The sequence below is a fragment of the Schistocerca nitens genome, chromosome 9, assembly GCF_023898315.1.
Source record: "Schistocerca nitens isolate TAMUIC-IGC-003100 chromosome 9, iqSchNite1.1, whole genome shotgun sequence".
NCBI classification, from domain to species: Eukaryota; Metazoa; Arthropoda; class Insecta; order Orthoptera; family Acrididae; genus Schistocerca; species Schistocerca nitens.
This window is the reverse complement of record NC_064622.1, coordinates 34,143,413-34,156,664: the sequence shown is the minus strand read 5'-3', so window position 1 is coordinate 34,156,664 and position 13,252 is coordinate 34,143,413.

The window sequence follows — 13,252 nt, the reverse complement described above, 5'->3', positions numbered from 1 at the left end:
GCACTTTACGTGCGACAGTCATCATCTCCCTTTACTGTTCCAGTCGCGTAATGGTTCGCGGGAAGAACGACTGCCGGAAAGCCTCCGTGCGCGCTCAAATCTCTCTAATTTTACATTCGTGATCTCCTCGGGAGGTACAAGTAGGGGGAAGCAATATATTCGATTCATCATCCAGAAACGCACCCTCTCGAAACCTGGACAGCAAGCTACACCGCGATGCAGAGCGCCTCTCTTGCAGAGTCTGCCACTTGACTTTGCTAAACATCTCCGTAACGCTATCGTACTTACCAAATAACCCTGTGACGAAAAGCGCCGGTCTTCTTTGGATCTTCTCTATCACCTCTGTCAACCTGACCTGGTACGGATCCCACACTGATGAGCAGTACTCAACTATAGGTCGAACGAGTGTTTTGTAAGCCACATCCTTTGTTCGTGGACTACATTCTCTAAGGACTCTCCCAATGAATCTCAACCTAGCACCCGCCTTACCAACAATTAATTTTATATGATCATTCCACTTCAAATCCTTCCGTACGCATACTCCCAGATATTTTACAGAAGTAACTGCTACCATTGTTTGTTCCGCAATATATAAACATACAATAAAGGATCCTTCTTTCTATGTATTCGCAATACATTACATTTGTCTATGTTAAGGGTCAGTTGCCACTCCCTGCACCAAGTGCCTATCCGCTGCAGATGTTTCTGAATTTCGCTGCAATTTTCTAATGCTGCAACTTCTCTGTATACTACAGCATCATCCGCGAAAAGCCGCATGGAACGTCCGACACTATCTACTAGGTCATCTGTATATATTGTGAAAAGCAATGGTCCCATAACACTCCCATGTGGCACGCCAGAGGTTACTTTAACGTCTGTAGACGTCTCTCCATTGAGAACAGCATGCTGTGTTGTGTTTGCTAAAAACTCTTCAATCCAGCCACACAGCTGGTCTGATATTCCGTAGGCTCTTACTTTGTTTATCAGGCGACAGTGCGGAACCGTATCGAATGCCTTCCGGAAGTCAAGGAAAATGGCATCTACTTGGGAGCCTGTATCTAATATTTTCTGGGTCTCATGAACAAGTAAAGCAGGTTGGGTCTCACACGATCGCTGTTTCCGGAATCCATATTGGTTCCTACAGAGTAGATTCCGGGTTTCCAGAAATGACATGATACGCGAGCAAAAAACATGTTCTAAAATTCTACAAGAGATCGATGTCAGAGATATAGATCTATAGTTTTGCGCATCTGCTCGACGACCCTTCTTGAAGACTGGGACTACCTGTGCTCCTTTCCAATCATTGGAAACCTTCCGTTCCTCAAGAGACTTGCGGTACACGGCTGTTAGAAGGGGGGCAAGTTCTTTCGCGTACTCTGTGTAGAATCGATTTGGTATCCCGTCAGGTCCAGTGGAATTTCCTCTGTTGAGTGATTTCAGTTGCTTTTCTATTCTTTGGACACTTATTTCGATGTCAGCCATTTTTTCGTTTGTTCGAAGATTTAGAGAAGGAACTGCAGTGCGGTCTTCCTCTGTGAAACAGCTTTGGTAAAAGGTGTTTAGTATTTCAGCTTTACTCGTGTCATCCTCTGTTTCAATGCCATCATATTCCCAGAGTGTCTGGATATTTTTACTTTCGAATTCACTGAACGCTGTAGACTGGACTATGACTATCAATGTAGACTACATCCGAAGTGTGAACCAAAGGTGGTCGAACACAAGTTAGCAGAAGTATTTTTCAGAAATACGCGATTTTTTTTTAATTCTTCACTGCTGTTGCGCAACATTTAACTGTTTGGTTCGGTTGATGAAAGTCATTAAATGCGATGTGTACTGCTTAGATCACAGGTGGTCGAACCGGCGGCCCGCGGGCCTGACCTGGCCTACGGTTGGTTTAATTCCAGCTCGCGGAAGAAATCTGTGGCAGAGAGAACGAGGTGCTCGCATCGAACTCCGCCTGGGACACATTTTCGGATATTTCCCCCGACACTTAGCTGGCCTTGGGGTTGCAGCTCATGTTGCAGACCGGTGGAAGCTTTGCCTATGCAGTGCATGTGCAGTGCCATTTCATCGACGCTGGAGTTTAACAACAAAGACAAAAATCTTTCCAGTGGCAACGTGAAGTTATGGGCCATGAGCGTTCTTGCATGCGAAGAGAGGTGGAAACAGCTCACTGTCTTGGATTGCAGGGAGAAGTATTTTCACCTCTGGATCAGTCCTGACGACACACACACACACACACACATTATTTACTACTTAATGCCTACATCTGTGCTACACAGTGATAGGTTAAAAACGTAGATAGTAGGCTAAAATGGCACGAGAATTACCGAATACGCGCGAAATGTGCCGTAGAGGTCATAACTTGCTGAACAAATTAGTTACAGTACCTGCTGTCGGTTCACACGCAAAGTTCAATGCTGCTTGTTAACCCTAGCATTACCAACGTATTTTTTGTTACATGTAATACCAACGGGGGGGCCTCAAAGGCCCATAAAGAATACCACAATTTATTTTATCATAAATCAAGTTTATTTACTTCTGATACCTCTAATAACAATTCAAAATGCTTAGACATTGTTTTTGTATACTGGATAATAAAAGATGTTATTGTAATAGGAATAAAATGAACAAATCACGAGATTGAGTTTATATATTTTTTGGAATAATGTTTCAAAATAGTGTTTTCTTATAAAAACGACTTTTTTAATTCGATACACTACATGAAGCAAACAAAATTTACTGTCTCATTCTGCAACGCATTTTTCACACAACACTGTCTTCCTGCAGTGTTTCCCGCAGACGTGTTTGTGGCACTGAGAGCAGGTAACAGTTGACTTTCCCAGCTTGTTGTACTTGATCTTTTTAGATGCAGCTTCTTGGCAGCATAGGTGGCACCGTCCACGTGTTCCTGGTTCTGCTGTTGAGGATGATGGTTCTACAGAGCAGCTGAGCTTCCGTTGTGTGATGCTTTCCATTGCCATTATTACTGGCTTCTGAAGTCCATACAAATTTTGTGCCCGTTTATCTACTTGAGATCTTATTAGTTCGAGACCTAAGTTAGTGATAAAAACTCTTCTGCGGTTTAGCAAATTCTTTTTCCAATTCGGAAAGTTGAGGAGGAAGAGTGAATATGCATTTATTGCTGCTATGTCAATGAGTGTGTAGAAGAGGGACAAAGGCCATCTTCTTGTTCCTCTCTTTGTGCTGTAGTGTCTTGCCATCTGGTCTATGGTGTCCACGCCTCCCTTTGTAGAATTATAAAAAAGATTTATGTTAGTCTTTTTTGAGTCTTCATTCAACACCCCTTCTGAGTGATAAGTTGAAAGCATCAACAGCAGTCGTTTTGGCTTCTCGCGGACTAGCGTTGATGCAAGAGTAACTGGTGGCCTCTGTGTCTGAGGGTCAGTATAAGCAAAGATGGAAGAGTGTAAACTGCGGCCAGTTGTAGTCTTCAGCTCTTCAGGTATGTGTCGTCTGTTAGACTGTAGGGTGCCAACAAGTGTGAGGTGAAAATCATTCCATAGAGTCTCAGCAAGCTCAAAAAAATGGTTCAAATGGCTCTGAGCACTATGGGACTTAACATCTGTGGTCATCAGTCCCCTAGAACTTAGAACTACTTAAACCTAACTAACCTAAGGACATCACACACATCCATGCCCGAGGCAGGATTCGAACCCGCGACCGTAGCGGTCGCGCTGTTCCGGACTGAGCGCCTAGAACCGCTAGACCACCGCGGCCGGCCTCAGCAAGCTCCACTGAAGTATAGTACCGATCTGTGGTAACATTACGGCCTGATTTTTCAATAGGTTTTATTAGTCTCTTTACAATTTCCATCGGTCCATTTGAATGCTGTGTATTTCCTGACTTGCCTGTATAGATGTCCATGCTGATCACATATCTAGTCTCAGAATCAGACAGCATTCGAATTAGAATGCCGTATTTTCCAGGTTTTTCTTTTAGAAACACCTTGAATGGACAGCGACCACGGAACAAAGACAACATCTCATCCACTGTTGTATGTAGACCAGGAATGAAATACAATGGAAGTGAAGAATTGAAGCTTTCAAAAATTTCCCTCATTGGAGCAAACTTGTCAGTCTGGCGACGAATTTCTCTTGTGTTCTTATCATCAAACCTCAATATTTTAGTCAATTCGAAAAATCGGGTCCGACTCATTGATCCATAGTACACTTGTCGGCCCTGAAGCAAAGACCATAAATCTTGGACAGGTATCTTATTGTCATGATTTGAACCCATGATTAGCAAGAGTCCTATATAACAAAATAACTCATCTTCATCTGTGTGCTGAATACCTAGTCGAGAAGCCTCTTCATTTGAGTGTAGTTTTATTAGATTCATAATTTGAGGTGTAAAAAAGAGCTCTATAGCCTCTTTCGGAGACGCAATTCTTCCTTGTTGTCCTAGCCCCATTCTTTCTCGCACTATATTTTGTACAGAACGCCGATATTGTCGAGATGGCTTCGTAATATACTCTCGTCCACTTTTTGCAATGAATTTATCACATTCCGTATCATTATCATCTGGTGGATTGGCTTCAACCTCATCTTCATTCTCAGACGATGAATCAGTTCTAATTTCTTCCACATCATCATCCACTTCACTTTCCTCTAAATCTGATTCGTTCAAAACTTCTTCTAGCACTCTTTCAATGGAACTATCACGTAAACGATGTCTACTCATGTTGCTGGTTCAACAGCAGCAGAAACACTGAAAATAACAATGGTCCGCTTCATAATAATATGTCTGAAGGCAACAATGCCAAAATTCGTTTCATGGTAAGAATTTGAAACGAGAGACTCAACCTCGTAAATATTTCCTTGCTATTACCAACGGGTGGGCCTCTAAGGCCCACAGAGAATTAAATCAAGTAAATGAATTTTAATTACATTTTTATTCCGAAATTCTGTAATGACTCAATAGTACATTCAATAACGAACAATTACTTTTGCTTTCAAGTTCATATATCAAAGGGTGTGGATACAACATAGAAAAACTGAGTCAGTGGGCCTACGAGGCCCCGCCGTTGGTAATGCTAGGGTTAATTTCGCGCAAGTGTTCCGAAGCGCCTTATCTCAAATTAATTGTAAAATGTCTGGCGTTAATATGAGAAAAGTAGATGCCGAATGGCGTTAATTCCAGGAGAAATGGACGAAAGATCATTACTTTGCCATGTACAAAGATAAACGTGTTTACTTGTGCTGTGAATTACTATCTGTTGTGATGGAATATACGAGGGCAAACCAGAAAGTCTTTACCCCTACTTTTTAAACCAAATTACTGCTGTAAATGCAAAGTCAACATATCCATTCCCGGCGGTGGACCATTATCGATTCGTGCCGGCCTGATCTGCAGGTAGTTCCGCCGCACGGCGCTGCACTCAGTTGTTAAAATAGCCGTTGTGCACCATACATTCATGGTGTTAGAGCAACGAAGTGTGATTCGTTTTCTATGAAACAAGGGACGAACGCACATCGAGATCCACAGGGAAATGCAGGCCACATACGCGGAAAACTGTCTCGCTTTTAGAACTGTGACGTGTTGGTGTTGCGAGTTCGACAAAGGCCGTGAAGTCTTGCATGACAATGGGCGTTCGTCGCTGACTGGCGACATTTCCCTCGCGGATGCAATGGTGAAAGCAAATCGGCGTGTGCACATCAGGGCCATTTACCGGGAGCCTGGCGTATCGAATGGGATAGCTTAAAACATTTTTCATGGGTCCTGAGAGTACCGGAAGGTTTGATGTCGATGCGTGCCTAAGCAGTTGGACGACACGATGAAGGGCAAGCGAATGATGTCTTCAGTGAATCATCTGGAATGGTACTCCAAGGAGCGATTCTCTGCTCCACGACAATGCGAGACTACATGTAGCAACCAAAACTGCCCAAAAACTCCGGCCATTTTACCGGGTAAATCTACACCACCCATTATACAGTCCAGACCTCGCCCATAGTGATTTCTTCGTTTTCGGACCACTGACAAATTTCCTGGCAGGACAGCGATTCACAAGTAACGATGAAGCCAAGACAGCAGTCCGACAGTGATTCCATAGTCCACGAATTCTTCTGCACCGACATCTAAAATTTAATGGTCCAATTATCAAACGTGTGAACTGGTGTGGATAAATAGTGTAAGGTACGTAGAATATGACGTATATTTGTCATTACGTGTATGTATATTACTTTGGCTAGTAAAAAATACGAGCAAAGACTTTCTGATTTGCTCTCGCTAATATGGAATGGTACTTTGCTACGAAAAACACTGCTCTGTAACAGCTTACTAGGCATTTGCGAAAAGATAAAGTAAAAATTTTAATTTCTAAATAAATGTTTTTTTTATTTCAGTCTTTGATCACAATATCAATTCTTTTGACTATGACAAGTTTCAGTCCGTAATGACCATCCTCAGATCTTTTCTACACCATGTCCTAAAGTGATAAGGCCATAATGGCATCGTCAAAATATATAATCAGCACAGCATCGTCACATAGATCTAAAATAAGGCATAGAATAGGCCACATAGTCCTCACAGTCATTATTGCAACTGGCTACTAATTCTAATTACTAATTTTAAAAAGCAGCAGAAAATGACTGCCAAAGTGAAGACAAAGTGCGACAATTCAGTTAAGGCTAATTTTATAACAAGTTGAAAAATTGCCAAATAGCTAAAATGTTTAGCTAAAGGCGAATTTGGGAAGGTGTGTCTCTTGGACATTGCAGATGTTCTATGTCCCCGATAAAGAAAAGAGTGTCCGAACAATTAAGAAAAGTTTATAGAGACAAACAGTTTCTCGACGAATTAATCTGGTCGCTGATGACATTAAGAGAAGTTCGATCGCGCTGTCACATTTGAAGCGTTTGCCCTCACTTTGGACGAGAGCAATACTCGTAATTTGTCAAACGCAGTTCAGTCAGTAACTTTTGCTCGTGGTGTAGATGTGGAATGCAATGTAGCGGAAAAATTATTACCATTACAACTGTGAAAATGGACCACTACTGGTGAAGATATTTTTGAAGAAGTGAAGAGCATCATCGAAACGTTCAACCTGTAGTGGATTCAGCTCGATGGAGTTTATTCTGATGGAGGGCCTGTGGCGGTCGGTTCACGAAAAGATTGCATTACCACACTAAATAAAAAATCTGCTGAATTAAATATGAAGGTAACCAATTTAACACTTCTTCCTCACTTTGTTCACAAACAAAGATTGCTGGCTGCCCACAAGCTTAGAAGTATGTGAATCAGGCCCACGAGTCACCAAAGGTTGCCCATGCCCGGTTTAGATGTTCAAGTGGTTTTCAAATTACGGTGCTTCGAACTTAGGAACATATTTTTCTTGTGCACCTGTGTTTCGACAAGGCGATAAATAGGCTACATAGTTTACTGCAGGAGGCATTTGCTGAAACAGCTGTAGCTTATCATAATGCATTTGGTCGACTTGCTGAGATACTTCGAAAGACAGGCTCAGTGTTAGAAGCTGAACGAAATGGAGGACCACGCTGACTTAACGAACAGAAGTTGCTGAATATTTATGGGTCTATACAGCAGATCCCAACAAAATCATTGCGCAACTTTGCACAGGAAAAAAGATATAGGGCTTGCAACCTTGCATAATGCAGTTAGGCAAACATTGAAGCTGTACCCATATAAAGTGCCAGCAATACATGAATTGAAAGACGCAGGCCAAGAAAAGCGAGTCCGTTACTGCAAATGGTTTTCACCTTTTGATGTGGGGAATACCACTGATATTCTTTATGCCACATTCTATATAGACTATGCCTAGATCCACCTCTCTGATCACGCTTTCACACAAAACACACCATTTATGGTCAACGGAGAATCCTTGTGCTGTGGTTGAAACGCCATTGCATAATCAGAAAATTGGAGTGTGGGTAGCAGTATCCAGACAACGCTTCATTGGATCTCTATTTTTTGAAAAAGCTGTGGCCGTTAACGTTATTGTCTAATGATTCACGATTTCATTGGGCACCGACGGAAGGCGAAATAAACTACTCAAGGTTTCACTAAGATGGCGCTACTGAACATGCAGATAACGACACTATGCGTCTTCTAGAAGAGATTCTTGTGGACTGGGTCATCTAAAAAACCTCTGCCTCCTCACCAGACCTTACTACTCCACATTTCTTTCTTTGGAGAAAAGCAAAATGTGTAGCATATCGCATCGCCCAAGCACGCTTTGTGACTTAAAAACTGAAATAACTGCGTACTTGAGAAGCATATCACAATCAAATCCACAGGAAGTATCTTCCGGTAAAATTAATCAGGTTCAGATTTGTACTTGTATAGCCACCTGTGTTCGTCATTTACAACATACCTTGCAACTGCATTACAACTTTATGAATAACCCAATTTTTTGGACCTGGCTTATCGCCAAAGGTCATCGAAGATTTCTCCTACAAATTTATTAAGTCTGTCCTATAGCAAAATATTCATGATTTTCTGGTTTGCAAAACCTTTTACATTATATAGAAGGTCTTTACACTTTACTTACTTGAGGAAAGGTTTTGCTTTATACATTACATCACGCGGGTCTACATAATCTGTGTGTAGAAGCTAGTGATTTGATTACCTCTTCCAAAGAATAAGACGGCACGGTTATGGAATAATTCGACTACTATTGTGTATGTTACTGGAAAGATTCTATTTCTTTCCGTTGTAACAGTTCGACTATATAGCTCATACATGTGTCCCTTTATATCTTTCTGTAAGCTGATAAGTCTCCAGCGATGTTGTAAGGCTATTTTCTGAGTGCTGGAATTAAAGCGGTGAGTGGGAGACAATCTTTGTATTAATATTTCTAAAAAATTGTTCACGTTAGTCGCAGGCCGCCATGCACCTGGTCGTAACCAGGCTGAGCAGTAATAGCAATCTGACAATAGGCCGGCCAGTAAATAGTGTTCAGCAGCTAGTGCTGATTAAAAGGAAAACGCTAGTTATATAGCAGTGCATTCGTTGTGACATTGTGTTCTTTTAAGACTGATGCCAATCGTTTATTGCGCAAGACCATATTTATTATTCAGATGAACGTAATATGTCTGATTTACATTGAAGTTAGCATTTCTGCCTTTTGGATGTATGCTGAAGTTGTTTCATTCAAGTAATTCATCGTTTTCTTGATATCTGGAGACGGCGTGAGTGACGGTGTGGACTTTTATGGTAAATCTACTACAGTGTAGTGCAGGGATCCTTTGATTTGATGAGTATTACTCGAAATAGTAAGAAATATTTAGTCCTAGAAAGTGCTTTTTACTGTTTGACTTTTGAACTGCCAACGGCCTTCCTTGTCGAATACGCTGGTTCCCGGAGAATCATGGGAGTTAAACAACGCCATGTGTAGTTGCTACTTGGATGGGTGGGCTCCGGGTACGTCGTGTACTGTTGGAAATTTTCGCTTTGCCTTTTCGTAAAATGGTAGGAGGGATGGTGACGTGAAGTTCCTAATGAGCGGACTTTGCGCCATTGTCCTGATTAAATTCTAAGGTTCTCCGCAGTGTCGCGTCGAGTGAGAGCATGCTACGTCTTTAATGGTGATCTGTCCGTCGGATGTGGCCGTGAAGCTCAGTGGTCCGTTAGTGCTGTTTGAGAGACGTAGGCTATGTTTCGGTACTCTCATCAGGAAATGCAAACATTACACTGCACTTCAATCACTCATTACAGCCATCTACACTTACTGAATACACTTAACACACAAATTTCACACTTCGAGAAGGGAAGGTGCCAGAGTGCGCGAAGGTTAGCAAATGCCATCCCAATAAGGCAGCTGTAGCTGTCCCTTGGGGTCTCCCAGCCAATCATGCCATTCGAATTCTCACATATGATAGGAAAGCCATGGAATTAAGTGTTTCTATGTCTTTTTCTGCATTCTTTATTCCTGACTCTGGTTTGATTGGCAGTGCCTCACATATCTGCTGTAGAGAATACCCACTGCCTTTGAAGTCACCCTTTAATTGTAGCAGCACCTCCTGCAGACTGCTGTCGTTGGCAACGATATGTCCCCTGTGAAGCAAAGTTCTGAGAACACTCATTGTCTGGGATGGAAGGTACCAGCTGTCTGCAGGTAAATATAAATCCGAACATGTCAGCTTCAGATTTACTGCATGTCTCAAAGTACCATCAGTTAAGTATCGAACCAAAACACCCAAAAAACTGAAAGGTATCCCTTCTTTTGATTTTGCATTATAAATTGGATTTGTCCATGGATGGTCTTTGTGTGGCACGCAAAGTGGCGCAATCTGTGGGTTTGAAAGGATAGAGCAAGTGCCAAAGGATCAGTCTTTCTGCCCACTCTGAAGATGGCTGAACGGTAGAGAGTCAAAAGATTGAAAGAAGAAGTGGAATTTGTGTTGCTGCTAACCTGAAATTTTATGGAACCAGAGGCAGGCAATGGAACAAAGCCAAAGTGACGCCAGTCTACATTGTTGCCAAATTTATTCAAGATGGCGGTAGTACAGCAGTTCCTCTTTTTAGGGTGCAGATGTGACAGCATCGCATTGTAGATGTCATCAGCCCTCCGCCACTGCCCTCCCCTCTCCCACTTCCCCCTCTCCTCCTTGATATCCCCTCCCCTCTCCGCATGCGAACTGGTGGGAAAAAATTCAGTCTGTGCTGAGCTGCTGGAGAAGATAGACATAATGTACAGTCATTATTTACTTACGTTATTTATTTTTGAGGGTGTTATCCTGCTGTTGGATTGTCCTCCACACACACTGCCACCCCCACCCCCACATTCCGTTGGCTCCCACCCTCACTTTTTCTGATTGTGCATCTGTATGTTCACCTTGACGTTAGAAGACCAGCTGCTCTAGTCGACAATACTGCCTCCAGAGGGTGCCTGAAACGGTCTTACAGCCGTCCCCACCTGCCCGCACTTTTTCCGCCTCCACTTGTGAATTGATGGAGAAAAGGCTGGAGTGGAAGCTAGTGTCTATTTATGGCAGAAAATGTTTTCAGTTGACGAGATGTTGGTGCTGGACAGAGAGGAATTTAATAAGTGTGCTGCCTGAAGATTACAGCTGAGGACTGTGTCCATAGCCTCCTACAAGAGGAATGGAAGGTGGTGAAAATGGATGAGCATATGGGGAATACTTTTCAGCAAATAATGGTGATATAGCAGGATGGACTGAGGATGCATTTCGCAAATCAAACAGACAACTGCCTGTGCTGGAGCTGTTTGTGTTTTTTGGAATGGATGGTCATTCCACAGTGCAGGAGAAAACTTCATCCTATCTCACTACCCCAGACTGATGAACTAGAGATCTTCGCCTTGGTGTATAGAACTGAGCTGAGGACGCTAGAAACCGGTTTTGCTCCCCTTTCCGTCATGTGTGTGTTGTGTTTACCTTGCTATGTGCTCTAATCAGCAATACCACACGAAACTGGTGGGGAACTGTCCTACAGTTGCTGCTGGAAGAATTGCCACCTACCGATATAAAAGTGTATAGCTGCTGAGAAACTTGTACACAGATACACGGTGACAAGGTATAGCGAACTACCGCCACAGTTTAGGAAGAGTAGCCTCCTACAAATCTACAACTGAAAAAGCTGCTGAGGAACCAGTACACAGATACATGGTAAGAATGTATAGGACAGAAAACTATTACTGAAGCATTGGAACAGTAGGCTCCTACTGATTTGCAAGTGAACTTGTGCACACACACACATAGCAAGAAGGTACAGGACAGCAAACTATCCCTGAAGTGTAGGAAGAGTAGCCTCCTACTGATGTGGAAGTACGTAGGTGCTGAGGAACTTGTACACAGAGACTCTGTAAGACAGGATATAACAGCAAAGTATCACTGAAGTGTAGGAAGAGTAGCCTCCTACAAATCTACAAGTGAAATAACTGTTGAGAAACCAGTACACAGATACATGGTAAGAAGGGGTAGGACAGAAAACTAACATGAAGTGTTGGAAGAGTAGCCTCCTACCAATCTACAACTGTATAGCTGCTGAGGAACTTCTACACAGATACAGATTAGGAAGCGATAGGGCAGCAAATTGTCAATGAAGTGCAGGAAGGCCAATCACACTACTAAAACCGATAGAAAATACTGCACTGTTTTAATTACACATCGAAATTGTTGCGAGGAAACCAGCACTCATAAACAACGGGTCATAGTGCAACACAGGCACTGGAAATAGAGAATAATCATTATAGCAACAAAAATACCTCAGAAAAGATCATAAAAGATCTCACGAGTCTAGAGGGGCAGCAGTTGCGTTTGTGTTCACCCCGATGTCAGGATACAAGCCAAGCTGCTTAGAACCAGTCTTGCCTCTCATCATACCTCTCCTCCTGTCTCCATCTCCTCCTTCCATAGGTAGGGTTACCCGTTTTCCAGTCCTGTTCTAGCCTGTACAGATGGTACACAAAGCAATCCATTTGCTGGCAGTGATATACTGTTTTCAATCTGCAGAGATCAGTCAGGAATGGACAAAAGACTCAAGAATAGGACGCTTCCTGCGAGCTGTTAAACGTATTTCCCAGAAAGACTGCCCCCTGCTCAATAACGAAATAGCTGACTGTTCATCGCATGAAGAACTGAACAGTCAACAGTGGAGTGGTTTGAAACCCTCTGGATGTGCCGAAACTGTCTGAAAGAGGTCCCTGTCCAAGTCAAATCAGTCTCATGTAGGAAAAACGTTTAAATAATACACCCTGCATATATGAGATACACGTGGATCGTTATACTAGTCGTCTCACAGTGCGTCGATCCAATCTCTCTGCCCTGACAGGTGGAGAACAGTGTCTGTACTCACTAACCTCAACTGCTGCATATGGTTACAACCTGTCATCGTCTATGTTCTTTCTATTTCTTAAGATAAACTGTCCGAAGGCCGTCTGCTAGAGGTTTCAGACGCTCCACTGTACCAAATAACAGCTGTGTGTGTGTGTGTTGTCATATATTGTGGGAAGGATGGTTAAATGATGATTGCGTTCTCTTGCGTAAAATATTCCGGAGGTAAAATAGTACCCCATTCGGATCTCCGGCCGCGGACTACTTAGGAGGAGGTCATTATCAGGAGAAACAAAACTGGCGTTCTACGGATCGGAGCGTGGAATCTCAGATTCCTTATTCGGGCAGGTAGATTAGAAAATTTAAAAAGGGAATGGACAGGTTAAAGTTGGATATCGTAGAAATTAGTGAGTTCGGTGGCAGTAAGAACAAGACTTTTGATCAGGTGAACACAGTGTTACAAATACAAAATCAAA